The sequence below is a fragment of the Pelophylax lessonae genome (genome assembly GCF_965119305.1).
Source record: "Pelophylax lessonae genome assembly, chromosome: 1".
NCBI classification, from domain to species: domain Eukaryota; kingdom Metazoa; phylum Chordata; class Amphibia; order Anura; family Ranidae; genus Pelophylax; species Pelophylax lessonae.
Window position 1 is genome coordinate 888938706 of NC_138768.1, and position 17532 is coordinate 888956237.

General features: G+C 48.6%; 1 pseudogene across 1 annotated transcript in view; it reads left to right on the plus strand.

The window, feature by feature from the left end:
- Positions 1–17532, plus strand: part of LOC309550814 — a 567902-nt pseudogene that overhangs the window by 46785 nt on the left and 503585 nt on the right. Inside the window, exons 3-5 of the transcript in view lie at positions 6112–6662; positions 7135–7769; positions 16124–16307. The product of the transcript in view is annotated as an uncharacterized misc_RNA (transcript). The remainder of the gene's footprint in view (positions 1–6111; positions 6663–7134; positions 7770–16123; positions 16308–17532) is intronic.

Here is a 17532-nt window from a genome sequence, read left to right on the forward strand (position 1 = left end):
TAGGGATGACCGCCGATGAGAGACCCTGATCTCTCAAGATCTGGCGTGTAACAGTCACGCCGGCAAAGCCAGCGACTATAAAGCCGGATGGAAGATCAGCCCCTGAGACAACAGATCGTCCCGGATGGGGAGCCGCCAGGGAGGCTCGACGACCATTTGCATGACGTCCGCGTACCAAGACCTGCGCGGCCAGTCCGGGCCCCCAGGACCACCAACCTCGTTTTCAAGACCAACCTGCGAAGGAACCGTGTCAACAACTGTATCGGGGGGGTAGGCATAAATCAGGCGACACTGATTCCAAGGCACCACCAGCGCGTCCGAGGCAGCTGCCCGAGGATCGCGTGTTCTTGCCACGAGCCTTCCCACCTTGATGTTTAGAGGAGGCGCGCCATCGCGCACACAGCATCTGAAAACCTCCAGGTGTAGGGACCATACCCCCTGGTCCGGGGTCTGGCAACTCCGATAGTCGGCCTGCCAGTGTTCCTTACCTGGAATGTGAACTGCCGAAAGCGCTGAGACCCGCGTCTCGGCCCAAGGCAAAATCTTGGCTACTTCCTTGGCCACCCGGGCACTCCTGGTGCCCCTTTGGTGATTGATGTACGCCACCGCAGTGGTGTTGCCCACCTGCACCCGCACAGGGTGGCCCTGAAGATGATCCCACCAACGGAGCAAACAGAGTCTGATAATTCTCAGTTCCAAGGCATGTATTGGCAGGGAGGATTCCTCCTCCAACCAAGTGCCCTGGGCAGACAATTTGCCCAGAAAGCCACCCCAGCCCGACAGGCTGGTGTCCATGGTGAGCACCTTCCATAACAACGGCCGGAAGGATTTCCCTTCCGTCAGAGCCGGAGACTGGAGCCACCACAGAAGGTCCGCTCTGACCCAGTGACTCAAAGATATCCTTCTGTCCAAGGACTGAGGATGCTTGTCCCACCTGGCTAGGATCTCTGCTTGCAGAGACCGCGTGTGGAACTGTGCAAATGGCCTCGCCTCAAAGGCTGACACCATCAATCCTAAGGACCGCATGCAGGTCCTGAGTGATGAGGATTCGTTGTCCCTGAGGGACCTGACCTCGTTCAGCAGAGTCCGGAGTATGTCCTCCGGCAGGAAAGCTCTCACATGGGTGGAGTCCAGGACCATTCCCAGATAAGGGAGACGAACAGAAGGGAACCATGTCGACTTCTGAAAGTTGATGGCCCACCCGAACTCCTGGAGCGTCTGAACCGTGGTTGACAGATCACGCAACAGAGTTGAACTGGAACTAGACCTTAACAGGAGATCATCCAGATATCCAAGGATTGCGATCCCCTGCGCCAGCAACAGGGCCAGAACAGGAGCCATAGCTTTGGTAAACACCCTTGGAGCCGAAGCGAGACCGAAAGGTAACGCCACGAACTGATAGCGCTCCTCCGCGTTTGCGAATCGAAGGTGCCTCTGATGACCCTCGAATATAAGGATGTGTAGAAACACATTCTTGAGGTCGATTAAAGCCAGGAATCACCCGGGCTCAGAGAGGCCACCACCGATCAGAGGGATTCCATACGGAATTTTTGAACCCGCACAAATCGGTTTAGAAACTTTAGGTCCAGAATCGGACGCACCTTGCCCTCCTTTCAGGGCACCATGAACAGATTTGTGTTAAAACCCCCAAAAACCTGTCCCGATGTGAAACCGAGACGATCCCCCCCCTGGGCGAGGAGATCCTGAACCGCCCGTTGGAGATCTTGGAAACGATCTGGGGTCAATGAAGATTTGAGGGAAAGAATCTGTCTGCTCGGCGCGATCGAAATTCGATCTTGTACCCCGACCGAATGAGTTCCTGAACCCATCTGTCCTGAATGGCGGACGGGGCTGCCATGCCAGAGTGGGTGGCTATAGACTTGCCCGCCCAAGGCTTCTTCTGGCCACCAGAGGCCTTGGAGGATTCGCCCTTGTCATGTGCCCTAAAGGCACGAAAGGACCCCTGTTTGGTTTAAAGGAAGGGCCCCCTTCACCAACTCATCCAGGAAGTCCCCAAAAAGGCAATTCCCTGCATAAGGGATGTCAGACACCATCTTCTTGGAAGTCTGGTCGGCCGACCAGCTCTACAGCCACACAAGGCGACGGATTATCACTGCGACAGCAGATAAGCGGAAGACTAAAGGGGCCTCATCCAAGGCCGCATCACAATGGCAAAAAACCGCCTGAATAATTTGGTCCACCATCTCCAAAGTAGCAGGAGGGGCGGAATCAGCCACAAGGGTGCGTCTAAACACCTTAGTCCACTCCACCACAGCCTGAGAAACCATTACTGAGGCAAACACGGGCTTCAGCAAGGAACCTGCCACCACATAGGAGTGGCGGGCAAGAGATTCCACCCGCCTATCCGCTGGGTCTCTAAGCACCGGATAAGCCTCCATGGGCATCAGAGTGGCCTTGTGTAATCTGGATACCGTGTGGTCCACCTTCAGGGCCACAGTCCAATGCAAATCCGATGGAGACGCAAAGGGACAATGGTACTGAAACCGCTTATGTACCACAAAAATGCGCCACTGAGCTGCTATCTGGGTTCTGCGGGTCCCAAAGGAAGACCACTGACCCTGGGGCTCATCCTCTAAGTGTAGCGTGTCCTTAACAGAACTAATAAGCACGGGCAGAGCAGCGCGGTCTTTTTGGCCGACCCAGAGGGGGAGTCGTCCCCCTCTTGTCCCCCTCCCCTCCCGACTGAGAAGACTGGGACCCTTCAGGGGGCACACAGTCCATGGCAACCTTCTAGCTCTGAATTAGTAGACCGAGAAAACCTGGACTGTTTTCAAAAGTTTGGAGACATCATCAATAGATCCACTTAGACGCCAAAGTCGCAAAGCAGCGGTAAGGGAGCACATCGCAGAGGATTCAGGCGCACCTGAGTCCCCCAATGCGAGCTGGGGGGAAATTTGCTGTCCTGGGGCTCCATAACAGACATTTAAAAAATGTATGGTGCTGGCCCTTTAAATGAGTGACAACGGCGGATTCCGCCGCAATGCACCGCAAAAAAGACTAGACTATAGCGCTAAGGCACCGAACACAACACTGCCAGCAAAGGTATTACCCCAAAAAAACCAGCACACAAGCCCCCCAGAAGTGTTACCACGCTCCCAGCATGAGCGGATCGTCAGGAAGAAGGAAATGATGCTAGAGGCCCAACAGTGGTCTGAGCAAAGCAAAAATGGCGGCCAATGCAAAGTAATGGGGAGGCTCCGAGAAAATGGCCGCCAAGCCCTAAACAAAGAAACCTTGCCACACGCAAGATGGCGCCCGAAGGGCGTGAATTACACCAGAGAAAATGGCTGCTGACTGCCCATACATGAAGCCAGCACAGCCTGCCCACATCCAAAATGGCGGCCAGCGGTTTTTACATCGCTGCAGCCCCCATAACCATGCCTGTATCCCCAAAGTGACACAACACTCAGGGACCCCCGCAAACCCCCCCACAGTGCGGCATAAACGCAAATAGCGCCCCAGCAGGGACCGTGAGGGAGACACAGGGACCACACAGACAGACATGAGGGGGATCACACAGACTCTAAACAGACTGCCATCCCATGAGAGAAGGCCCCACACACACACCCCCAGGCATACAATGCGATAGACAGAGGGGGTAGCATGGTACTCACCGATCCATGCAAATTCATGGGTGCCACTCTGCGATGGGAAGTCTCCCACCCCGGGTGATGGGGGTGCCGTCAGCCAAAACAGGATTCTAGCAACACACGGCGTACCGCAGTTGAGGCATCCTAGCGAAGTGGCCACTTTGCGGGGCTTTGTCCCTGAGGACAGGGACAGGTCGTTTGAGAGGCCAGGGTGTACGCGTAGCCTGCTAAACGCTCGATGGCGGGCTGGGATTCCATAAGGCTCTAGTACAACCAGTCCGATTCCTAGCTCCGCAAACGCTGTAGTCTTCCGAAGTCTGACTAACTAAGCACAGGAACAAATAAAAAGCTATCAGTGCAAAGAAAACACACTTAGCATAAAATAAAATGTAAGAAAAGGCTAAGACTGAAGCCCCGGCACAGGGAAGCCTATCTTACTCCTAACTAGGCAAAAGACAAACTGAGTTGGGAATGAGGCTAACCAGGGGTATTGGACCAGAGGGACAACCCCCTGTAGCTGTGTCTATGCAAAGTTTTGTGTTTCTAACAAAATCTTCTGCCTTGCTTTCTCCTGGGGATAAGAGGTCAATACCCATAAGTGAAGACTGTATGAGTGGGCGGCGACTGTCAGAGGACGTAAGAGAAATGAAAATTATCACCCTACAGAGGGCTGAACTCAAAGACACCCCGAAAATCAAAGTGAAAAAATGATGCAGCAGGCGAGTCCATTTTGGGGAAATGTCATTGCAGAAACTCAGAATGGTCCTCAGTGGTGTGTATGTCCCCCACGTGCTTGTATGCATGCCTGACAACGTCGGGGCATGCTCCTAATGAGATGAAGGATGGTGTCCTGGGGTATTTCCTCCCAGATCTGGACCAGGGCATCACTGAGCTCCTGAACAGACTGAGGTCCAGCCTGGCGGCATCGAATGGACTGAAACAGAATGTCCCAAAGTGGTTCTATTGGATTCAGGTCAGGCGAGGGTGGGGGCCATTCAATGGTATCAATTCCTTCATCCTCCAGGCACTGGCTGCATACTCTCACCATATGAGGCCGGGCATTGTTGTCCACCAGGAGGAACCCAGGACCCTCTGCACCAGAATATAGTCTGACAATGGGTCCAAGGATTTCATCCCAATACCTAATGGCAGTCAGGGTGTCATTGTCTAGCCTGTAGAGGTCTGTGCGTCCCTCCATGGATACGCCTCCCCAGACCATCACTGACCCACCACCCAACCGGTCATGCTGAACGATGTTACAGCCAGCTCAGCGTTCACCACGGCTTCTCCAGACCCTTTCACGTCTGTCACATGTGCTCAGGGTGAACCTGCTCTCATCTGTGAAAAGCACAGGGTGCCAGTGGTGGAGCTGCCAATTCTGGTGTTCAATGACCAATGCCAATCGAGCTCCACAGTGCCGGGCAGTGAGCACAGGGCCCACTAGGGGACGTCAGGCCCTCAGGCCACCCTCATGAAGTCTGTTTCTGATTGTTTGGTCAGAGACATTCACACCAGTGTCCTGCTGGAGGTCATTTTGTAGGGCTCTGGCAGTCCTCATCCTGTTCCTCCTTACACAAAGGAGTAGATACCGGTCCTGCTGATGGGTTAAGGACCTTCTACGGGCCTGTCCAGCTCTCCTAGAGTAACTGCCTGTCTCCTGGAATCTCCTCCATGCTCCTGAGACTGTGCTGGGAGACAAAGCAAACCTTCTGGCAATGGGAGGTATTGATGGGCCATCCTGGAGGAGTTGGACTGCCTGTGCAACCTCTATAGGGTCCAGGTATGGCCTCATGCTACCAGTAGTGACACTGACCCCAGCCAAATGCTAAACTAGTGACAAACACTCAGAAAAGATGAGTAGGGAAAAATGTCAGTGGCCTCCACCTGTAAAACCATTCCTGTTTTGGAGGTCGTCTCATTGTTGCCCATCTAGAGCACCTGTTGGTAACAACCCCCTCTACTAATTCACTGACCAGATGAATATCCCAGGAGTTTCCCTGACTTGATGCTATACTCTGATTATAAAGTGTTGAGCAGTGTATATGAGTGTGGAAAACTCTTGGTAATTTTTCTTGTCTTCTGACAGACAGACTCTGTGGTGGGAATAGAAGGACATCAGAGGAAGATGTGACTACAGAAGATAATGACATGGCATCTTCTCCAGAAGTAAATCCCGTTCCTCATAATATACATGACAGACCTCACCATTGGAGGAGATCATTGGAATCTCCTGACACTTCACATAGTCCTCTAATATCTGACAGTGCCGACGAGTGCGGGAAACCATCTCATCTCAGGGGATCTTCTTTATACCATAAAGGGGTTCATACAGGAGAGAATTCATTGTCATGTTCAGAGTGCGGGAAATGTTTTAGTAAAAAAGGAAACCTTCTAAAGCACCAGAGAATACACACAAATGAGCTTCCCTATTCATGTTCTGAGTGCGGGAAATGTTTTAATGAAAAAGGACACCTTCTTCAGCACCAAAGAAATCACACAGGTGAGCGTCCCTATTCATGTTTAGAGTGCGGGAAATGTTTTATTTGTAAAAGAAACCTTCTTATGCATCAGAGAATACACATCGGTGAGCATCCCTATTCATGTTCTGAGTGCGGGAAATGTTTTAATGAAAAAGGACACTTTCTTCATCACCAGAGAATTCACACAGGGGAGCGTCCCTATTCATGTTCAGAGTGCGGGAAATGTTTTAATCGTAAAGGAAGCCTTCTTAGACATAAGAGAATACACACAGGTGAGCTTCCCTATTCATGTTCTGAGTGCGGGAAATGTTTTAATGAAAAAGGACACCTTCTTCAGCACCAAAGAAATCACACAGGTGAGCGTCCCTATTCATGTTTAGAGTGCGGGAAATGTTTTATTTGTAAAAGAAACCTTCTTATGCATCAGAGAATACACATCGGTGAGCATCCCTATTCATGTTCTGAGTGCGGGAAATGTTTTAATGAAAAAGGACACTTTCTTCAGCACCAGAGAATTCACACAGGGGAGCGTCCCTATTCATGTTCAGAGTGCGGGAAATGTTTCACTCAGAAAGGAAATCTTCTTAAAGAGGAAGTAAACCCTCCTCTGCAAGTTGTACCTATAGGTAAGCCTATGATAAGGCTTACCTATAGGTACTGTAAATATCTCCTAAACATGTACCGTTTAGGAGATATTTACCTTCGATGCATCCAGTGACGTCACTGGAGCATGCGCTATGAAGGAACGGCCGCTCGTGCCATTCCTTCAGAGCCCTGTGCCGTGACTGTCGGCTCCCGTGCGCGGGAGTGACATCACCGCGGCTCCGGCCAATCAGATGGCCGGATGCCGCGATCCCGGAAGACGGGCGACTAGACATGTCGCCCGTCATAGAGGTGAGCGGACGGCACGGCGGGGGCTCGTTCTAAGGTAAGTATTGCATAATGAGCTAGTATGCGATGCATACTAGCTCATTATGTCTTTCTCTTGCAGGATGTAAAAAAAAAAAAAAAACAGAAACGAGTTTACAACCTCTAACCATCAGAGAACACACACAGGTGAGCGTCCCTATTCATGTTCAAAGTGCGGGAAATGTTTTAATCGTAAAGGAAGCCTTCTTAAACATGATAAAATACACACAAATGAGCTTCCCTATTCATGTTCTGAGTGTGGGAAATGTTTTAATGAAAAAGGACACTTTCTTCAGCACCAGATAATTCATACAGGGGAGTGTCCCTATTCATGTTCAGAGTGCGGGAAATGTTTTAATGAAAAAGGATACTTTCTTCAGCACCAGAGAATTCACACAGGGGAGCGTCCCTATTCATGTTCTGAGTGCGGGAAATGTTTCACTCAGAAAGGAAATCTTCTTAACCATCAGAGAATGCACACAGGTGAGCGTCCCTATTCATGTTCAGAGTGCGGGAAATTTTTTAATCGTAAAGGAAGCCTTCTTAGACATAAGAGAATGCACACAGGTGAGCTTCCTTATTCATGTACAGAGTGCGGGAAATGTTTTACTGAGAAAGGAAACCTTCTTAGGCATCAGAGAATACACACAGGTGAGCGTCCCTATTCATGTTCAGAGTGCGGGAAATGTTTTACTGAGAAAGGAACCCTTCTTAACCATCAGAGAATACACACAGTTGAGCATCTGTAATCTTGTGCAGAGTGCGGGAAATGTTTAACTAAGAAAGAACACCTACTTACACACAGGTGAGCGCCCTTTTTAATGTTACGAGTGCGGGAAATGTTTTCCAAACAAAGGTTTATTTCTTAGAAACCAGAAAGTTCATACGGGCGAGCGTCCTATTTCATGTTCAGAGTGCGGGAAAGTTTACAAATACAGGAAATGTAATGAAACATCAGAGTGCACCCCCTGCTGGTACTACGGGAAATGGACGCTGGATTGTAACGGGTGGAACTGTTTAGTCCATAAACAAATGTGAAACCACCACAGTCCACTCGCCCCTGACCCGCTGTGGGGTTGGCAGGCAGCTTGGAGCCCTTATGTTAACCCTGTAAAGCCCACACCAGTACGCCGCAACCATATGCATAGGGGCTGTTGCGGCACAACCTCATTCAGTTGAATAGCATTGCCCAATGTGACCGTGGGGGGGGTGAGGTTTGCAGCAGCCACAAATTGCAGTGCCATGTGTACCGCCCCATTTAAGGTTAAGGGTGTGGTAAAATCATGACTCAACTGTCTACCTTTACCGATCCCTCCCCACATGAGGCAACAGGCTGGAAATCATGACAATACATGGGGCAACAGGTGGGCAATCCGCACAATACATGGGATAATAAGTGGGCAATCTGCACAATACATGGGATAGTAAGTGGGCAATCCGCACAATACATGGGATAGTAAGTGGGCAATCCGCACAATATATGGAATAATAAGTGGGCAATCCGCACAATAGATGGGATAATAAGTGGGCAATCCGCACAATACATGGGATAGTAAGTGGGCAATCCGCACAATACATGGGATAATAAGTGGGCAATCCGCACAATACATGGGATAATAAGTGGGCAATCCGCACAATATATGGGGCATAAAACCAATGAAAATGGTGGCACTCCAACAGGTTATAGCGATGATATTTATTACAGACCATCAATACGGGATGCAGAAAGGTGGACGCGTTTCACACGTAATATCGTGCTTGTTCACCACGGTGTGCGCACCTGTTGGTAATACATGGGGGCAACAAGTGGGCATTCATGACAATACATGGGGCAGCAGACAAACAATTCTGACAATACATTCTTTTTGTGTTCTACTTATAAATATGTATATAGATCTAACCTACTGGATGGAAAAAGATCACTGTAAAATGCATTAACCCACAGCAGCCAATCAGGATTCATCTTTCACTGGTGAACCTTCTTAGAAGGGGGTGAGTTGAGACCTTGCATTGATTATAGGGTCCTCAATCGCATCACGGTCAAGAATGCATACCTGATGATTGGTTGCTTAATTTTTTTTGATCCTTTTTGATTTATTAAAGTACCTGGCTTTTTATTGGTCCAACCAATGTATGATTATTAATACATTTGACACATTTGTTAATTCTATTATAAAAGATTTAAGCTTTATTTTATTCATATCATTTACTGTGTGGTAATCGCTTATTCTGATCTTGTCCAATAAAAACTCTTCGTACAATATTCTGTGCCGAGTCTTCTTTTTTACCAATGATTAGATGATCGGTGATTGGAATGTGATCAGTTCATAGAGAGTCATCCATTGGGGTTTTATTAGTGAGATGGAGAGTGGAGAAGGCACCACATTGACAGCCATTGGAGGCCTTTTCTAAAGCCCTAACCTGTCTATGACATTAGTCTTCCAAACTCTATCTCACTGAGCTAAGGCCAGAAGAGTTCCAGGAGTTCTTCTCTGTCCACAGTTCCCAAACCAAAAGGAGACATCCACCACATCTTCAATCTTAAGGCCCTAAATGTCCTCAGCTGGGCCCAATAGTTCTGCATGTAATCCACCAGGTCATAGCCTCTCTTATCAGGGAGATATTTTGTTTTGACCACCCCATGTACATGTCCTGCAGCAGGGCAGCCCTTCTGCGCAGAATCGCATACCTGTACGTGATCCGCATTTCCTGGGTCTACGGCATGCACGTGTGCCGTCAGTGCTCAGCTTCTGCTGGACACAGTGGGAGCCAATCAACGAGTCCAGCGGACATGATGTCCACCAGCACCTTGCAATCATTCCAGAGAGAGGCAGAACAGTGGTCTGTCGATGTAAACAAGGCAGATCGCAGTTCTGTTAGTAGGGAAGATGGAGATCCTGTGTTTCTGCTAATGGAGGAAGGAGATACTGGCGCACAGAGATTATATATAGTCCAGCCAGCAATAAATATCTAAAAATACCAAGGAGAGTCTGTGGAAGATCTGTCAGATCTACCTCACACTTTGTGTTTCGCAGTAGATGCTCTTACGGACTCTAAAAGACAAATGTCACGGTTTGCTCTGATGACAATGCATATGCACAGAATCCTTTGGTTAAAGAGCTGGTCTGTGGAATTACCATGTAAGAAATTACTGGCTAGCTTCTCCTTTCAGGGAGAATGCCTTTTTGGTGATGATCTGGATAAGTATATCCAAAAGATCTCGGGGGTGAAGAGTATGTTGCTACCTGTAAAGAGAAGAGCATGCGTCCTTCCTTTAAGATCCCCAGCACATATAATACCAGTGCTTCCAGATCCAGGCAGTGGTGACGGCCTCAACTGTCTGCATCCGGACTCAAGCCTTCGGGGCAAGGTCAGAAAAATCCCTGGGTCCAGAGATCAGCCCAGTCTTTCTCTAAGCCCTCTCAGTGAAGGAGCGCCCCCACTCACCTGAGTGGGTGGAAGGCTCCTGCAGTTACATATAAAGTGAGGTTGAAAAAAAGACACCAGCTCATCCAGTTCAACCCATAATGTGTGTGTGTTTGCTGTTAACCGCAGAAGTCTCTGAATGACGAAACCGGTCAGGGCGTGAGCAATGCAGTCACATAACAGCAGGACGCTAGGAGGGAGTCTTGGCAGCACTCGCAGACTTCCGGAACGCTGACGAGTGAGACGGAGGTCTGGTAGGCTCCCGCAAGTGTCTGCTGCTGCTTTGTTTTTATGTACATTGCGACGCTGTTTTATCCTGTTTGTTTTGTAAGTGCATTGGTGTAAGGGGGTTGGGCCATAATAAACTGATTTGTTAGCAATACTGCTCTATGCGCCCTCTCTTTGTTTCTCCTCATGCACTCTACTTGAGCTCTGCACTTCCAGGAGAACAGATACTTTCATACAAGTGGATCTTGGATGCATTGCGGTTTGAATATATAGGGTTCTGCTACCTTGTATTGGGCTGTTTTCTTACCATTATCTGGTAAGTGTTTCCTGGGGGAGAGGTACACATGGGGAGGTGAAGGGATTGATGTTTACTTTTCCGGCTCCAGCACTGGTGACTAATCCCACGGTGGACTGCTTAGAGATGTTCCAAGTTGCACCTTGTTTTACGAAAATTTGTTTTATGAACATTTTTGGATTTTGTTTCAATGATTAATCATGTCATGTCTAGCGCTGCTTCTGTATAATTCTCTTGATTATTATTGGGGTGATATGCACTTTCATTGCGTACATTGTATACCCCTTCATGTTGTGGTCTTTAAGGTGCCCATCTAATAGTTTTTTGAAACTATCGATGCTCCCTGCGGATACCACTGCTTGTGGAAGAGAATTCCACATCCTTGCTGCTCTGACAGTAAAGAACCCCTTACGTAGTTTAAGGTTAAAGCATTTTTCTTCTAGTTTTAGTGAGTGGCCACGGGTCTTATTGTATTCCCTTTCTCTGAAAAGTTTTTTCCTGATGCTAGGGTCACCAGTATAGTATTTGTACATTGATATCATATCCCCTCTCACTGTCTCTTCTCCAGAGAGAGTAAGTTCAATGCTTGTAGTCTTTCCTTATAGCTGATGTCCTTCATTCCCCTAATTATTTTTGTTGCCCTTCTCTGGACTCGCTCCAGTTCTAGCACATCCTTTCTGAAGACCGATGCCCAGAACTGGACAGCATACTCCAGATGTGGCCGGACCAGAGTCTTGTAGAGTGAGAGAATAATCTCTTTATTTCTGGATTAAATCCCCTTTTTTTTTATACATGCCAGTATTCTGCTGGCTTTGCTTGCAGCAGCTTAGCATTGCATTTTTTTATTTATTTATTTATTTATTTTTTTTAAGCCCGTGGTGTGTGAAACACACTCAAGACTTACACCCGGTGCTTAAAAAAGTGCACACACGCAAAACGGGAGACACACAAAAAGTGCACAAGGCGTACACATAGCCCTCCTCCGAAGAGGAAGGGCCTAGACCCTGATCCACCGGGGCGCAAAGCTCCTGACAGGGACTGAGGTACTCACTATGGCCCGCCCAGCCGAAGCCAGGCAGACCCCGTTCTCCAGGGGGACTGCCGAAACAGCCCACCCCAAGTACTTGGTGGGGCTCCCCCGAAAGGAGACCCCATGAGAGAGGGCGAGCTAAGCCAGAAAGCCATATCCACCCCCTCCCAAGACTTTCAGGGTAGGCCCGAGGACCTACGCCATACCAGTCGTGCAAGTGACAGTACAACAAAAAAGGGACAAACGTGAACACACGACAAAGAAAAACAGAGTGGGGAAAAGGGAAGTGGAGAAGTGCTGGGTAGTGCCAAAGTGCGATACCTTGACAGGCCCCCCTGCCAGGAATAAAAAATTCCTCTGGTGCTGGCCAAAAGGCCCGCCCCAAGAGGCAGGTGCAGAAAAAGTGTGATGGTGCAGTGATCAAGGTGCTGAAAAACTCAGGTGAGCTGCCCCTTACCAGTGAGAATTAAGGCACCCCTGGGCTGCCACCCCAGGGGCACGTATACCATGGGCTTTTTCGGTCTCGGCCCCCGGCCAGACCCAGTGTAGCCCATCCTACCAGGAGGCATCAGAACTTTAGACAGCTTAGAGAGAACCTGCCTTCAACTGGGGACAAGCCTTTTGCAAGGCCAGATTCAACCCAGGAGGAAAGGTCCTCCCACCACCATCCGCCATTCCTTACCAATCACATCCAGGAGCAGTACTAACCGGAAAACTGGCGAAACTGGCTTTCTCGCTCCCTTCAAACTGATAGGAGCGTGGAACCATTCAAATCAGAAGGCGGTGGACCCATCCGGCTTTCTCTGACAGTGCCCACTTCCCGGTCCCCCAGTTATGCCCAGGGCGCCCCGGTTCATTTCAGCCCCTGCCGATACTAACCATCAAGGTCCATACCAACTCATAAGAACAGATACTACACTTGATCTTAGCCAAAAGGCCGAGAATACACATGCCAGTATTCTGCTGACTTTGCTTGCAGCAGCTTAGCATTGCATGCCACTGCCAAACCTGTAGTCGACTAGGACCCCCAGGTTCTTTTCCATCTTAGACTCAGCCAGAGGTTCCCCCCCCCCCCCAGCGAGTAACTTGTGTTCATGTTTCTGACGCCCAAGTGCATTACATTACATTTCTCAACATTAAACCTCATCTGACATGTAGTTGACCACCCCATTATTTTGTTCAGGTCCGCTTGTAAAGTTTCCACATCCTGCATAGAAGATATTGGCCTGCTTAGTTTAGTATCATCCGCAAATACCAAGATTGTGCTAGATATCCCCTCCTCTAGGTCGTTTATGAATAAATTAACCACTTTACCACTAGAGGATTTTGCTGTCTTACGTCTGGGCCACTTTTTGCGATTCTGCGCTGTGCGACTTTAACTGACAATTGCGCGGTTGTGCGACGCCATACCCAAACGAAATTTACGTCCTTTTTTCCCCACAACAGAGCTTTCTTTTGGTGGTATTTGATCACCTGTGCGATTTTTACTTTTTGCGCTATAAACAAAAAAAAGAGCGTAAATTTTGAAAAAACAACAATATTTTTCACATTTTTTTATATGAAATTCCCCCCAAAAAAATGTAAAAATCAAAATTTTTTTAAATTTTTGGCCAATTTGTTTTCTGATACCTATGTTTGGTAAAAAAAATCACAATAAGCGTATTTTGATTGGTTTGTGCAAAAGTTATTGCGTTTACTAACAAAGGGAAAGATTTCTGTCATTTTTGGTGGGTTTTTTTTAAACGCGTAATGGCAGCGATCTGCGATTTTTTTTTTTGTGGGACTGCGACATTGCGGCGGACAGATCGGACCCTTGACTGACATTTTTGACACTTTTAGGGGTACCAGTGACATTACTGCAGTAATCAGTGCTATATATATATGCACTGTTACTGTAAAAATGACACTGGCAGGGAAGGGGTTAATTTTATTGGAGAGGGAGGGGTTAATGTATGCCTGGTGCTTACTGACCTTTTGGGTAGGGAGGTGACTGTGTGACACAAGGACAGATCCAGGGTTCAGCTATTGTGAACCCTGCAATCTGACCCTGCCTGTCACTTGGGAGATCCGCCCGCTTGTGTTTACACAAGCAGGCGGATCTCCACACTAGATCCCCGATGATCGGGGAAGAGCAGCGGCGATCGCCGCTGCTCCTCCCCTGGCCCGACTCCCGCTGTGACTGAATACAGCGGGAGCGAGCCTCCGGCAGCGCACGCGCGCCGCTGAGAGAGGGGACTATCTGACAATGTAGTACTACGTCGTCAGACGATAACGAGCCACTTTGCCACAGTAGTACTATGGTACTCAGACGGCAAGTGGTTAAACAGGATTGGCCCCAGGACAGAACCTTGGGGGACCCCACTTTCCACACCCACCCAATCCGAGTACTCCCCATTTATCACCACCCTCTGGACTCTCCCCTGGAGCCAGTTCTCTATCCAGGTACTCACCCTATGGTCCCTACCTATAGACCTTAGTTTGTACAGTAAGCATTTGTGGGGAACTGTGTCAAATGCCTTTGCAAAGTCCAGATACACCACATTAACAGGCCTTCCTTTATCTAGATGGCAACTCACTTCATCATAGAAGGTTAATAGATTGGTCTGGCAAGAACGATTTTTCATGAATCCATGCTGATTACTACTACTAATACCGTTTTCATTCCTAAAGTCTTGTATATAGTCCCTTAACATCCCCTCCAAAATCTTGCAGACTACTGATGTTAGGCTGACTGGCCTATAGTTACCCGGGATATATCTTGACTTTTTTTAATATTGGTACCACGTTGGCTTTTTTCCAATCAGCTGGCACCATACCCGTTTGTAGACTATCTGTAAAGATCAAGAATAATGGTCTGGTTATCCCCAGTTCTCAGGGGCATGGGCACTGGGAGGAAAAAGGGTCCCATCAGTGGCAAAAAAACAATGTAAATGCCTATGGAGATTTTTAAGTCGCCATTCTACGGGTGTTCGCCAATTTAAAGCATGACATATTATGTATCTATTTACTCAGCATAACATCATCTTTCACAGTATACAATAAAATTGAGGTTTAAGGTTTAGGGGTAATGTGTTTTTTTAATGAATTAAAGTGTATTTTTTCCCCCAAAAATTGCGTTTTTCGCTCAAAAATTGCGTTTTCAAAACCACTGCGCAAATACCATGTGACATAAAAAATTTAAACTATCCCTATTTTTTTCTCTAGGGTCTCTGCTAAAAAAAAAGTGTAATGTTTGGGGGTTCTAAGTTGTTTTCTAGCAAGAAATACTGATACTGTTTGGTAGAAGATGAAGGGAGAACACCCTGAAGGCCAGTCCTGAAAAGTTACCTGTTAGAGCAAATAACCAAAACATCACCGGTGTAACGTGAGAATTACCTACCCCGTGAGAAAAACCTACCCTCATCACTTCCGGCCAGGAACAGCTGAGCAGCGCAGCAGTGCGCATGCTCACAGCCCCGGATACCTAAAGGAACAACTGAGGAGCTGACTAGTGCGCATGCGCACTAGTATGAAAATATCACGGTGTACCGTGAAAAAAACCTACCCACGCGGCGGTTACATAAAACAGCTGTGCTGCCATACGAGTCATCTCCGCTCCTGTCCCTGTCACTTCCCTGCTCTCTGCAAGTAAATATAAAAAGCGGCTCTCGGCTCCGTGATTTATGTTTTCATACACCCGCCGCCGCTTTAATATTTACTTGCCGAGAGCAGGGAAGTGACAGGGACAGGAGCAGAGATGACTCGTATTGCAGCACAGTTGTTTTAATGTAACCGCTGCATTACATACAGTGCCGTGCACCGGAAGTGACTAGGGTAGGTTTTTCTCACAGGTAGGTAATTCTCACGGAACACCGGCTACAATCATCGTAAGTACGCTAAGTACAAAAATCCCTTGACCTGACTTCTCTCAGATGGAACGCACTGACAGGAAGTGATGAGATATAGGCAGGAAGTGATTAAGATACTGACAGGAAGTGATGTAGTTACAGACCGGAAGTGATGTAGTTACGTACAGGAAGTGATGTCAGGTATACATAGAACATTCCACAGTGAGTGGTGAGTCGGGAGGAATTAGAGAAGAGACGTAGCTGGAGGTGGCAGCAGAGGAGGTAATAAGATATTATTTTATATTTGTAATCTTTAGTTACCTAAAGAAAATGTCTTCCTTCATTTTTGCCGCTGGGGGAACAGAAACAGGGGAACACATAACACTGAGGATCTGTTTCTGGTCCCCCGGTGAAAACATAAAAGCATGGACGCACAGCGTGCTTCGCAACAGCAAAACTTTCTCCAGCTCTACTGCAGCGCCCCCACCAGACAGATCCAAGGTATCCACAATTTTTCTGGGTGAGAAGCAGAGCTCATGGTGACTTTGGCACTCCCGTCTAGAAACATTCAGCAGAACGCCCCCAACTAACATTAATCCCGTCCTCTGCCTGAACACCAACTGGGCCCCCAGATCTGTATAAGCTGGATGACCGGGAACCCCACCGTGTCTGTGCAATCTATACTCTGCATGTGTCAGAAGACACCAGACATGGCTACCTGCCCCCATCTAACACTGCTGTCCCCCACTCTTCACCCCCCATCTAACACTGCTGTCCCCACTCCTCACCCCCCATCTGACACTGCTGTCCCCCACTCCTTACCCCCATCTAACACCGCTGTCCCCCACTCCTTACCCCCCATCTAACACTGCTGTCCCCCACTCCTCACCCCCATCTAACACTGCTGTCCCCCACTCCTTACCCCCCATCTAACACCGCTGTCCCCCACTCCTTACCCCCCATCTAACACTGCTGTCCCCCACTCCTCACCCCCCATCTAACACTGCTGTCCCCCACTCCTCACCCCCCATCTAACACTGCTGTCCTCACCCCCCATCTAACACTGCTGTCCCCCACTCCTCACCCCCATCTAACACTGCTGTCCCCACTCCTCACCCCCCATCTAACACTGCTGTCCCCCCTCCTCACTCCCCATCTAATACTGCTGTCCCCCCTCCTCACATCCCATCTAACACTGCTGTCCCCGGTCCTCACCTCCCATCTAACACTGCTGTCCCCCATTCCTCACTCCCCCATCTAACACTCTTGTTCCCCATTCCTCACCCCCATCTAACACCGCTGTCCCACACTGCTGTCCCCCCTTTTCACCCCCATTTATCACCGCTGTGCCCCACTGCTTACCCTCCAACTAACATCGCTATCCCCTGCTCCTCACCCCCCCATCTAACACTGCTGTCTCCCAATCTAACCCTTTTGTTCCCCTCTCCTCACCCCCACATTCCTCACCCCCATCTAACACTGTTGTTCCCCTCTCCTCACCCCCCTTCTCACACTGCTCACCTATATTCCACAACCCCCACGGACACTCTTGTCCCCCACTCCCTATTTCCATATTCAACATTGCAGATCTCCACTCCTCAAACCCCATATTTGACAGTTCTGTCCCCCTCTCTTCACCCAGACCCAATGCTGCCACCTTGCTTTCTCTCGCTTGTCACATGACATCACTCTTATCTCTATTAAAGCGTAAATCCACTTTTGTTGA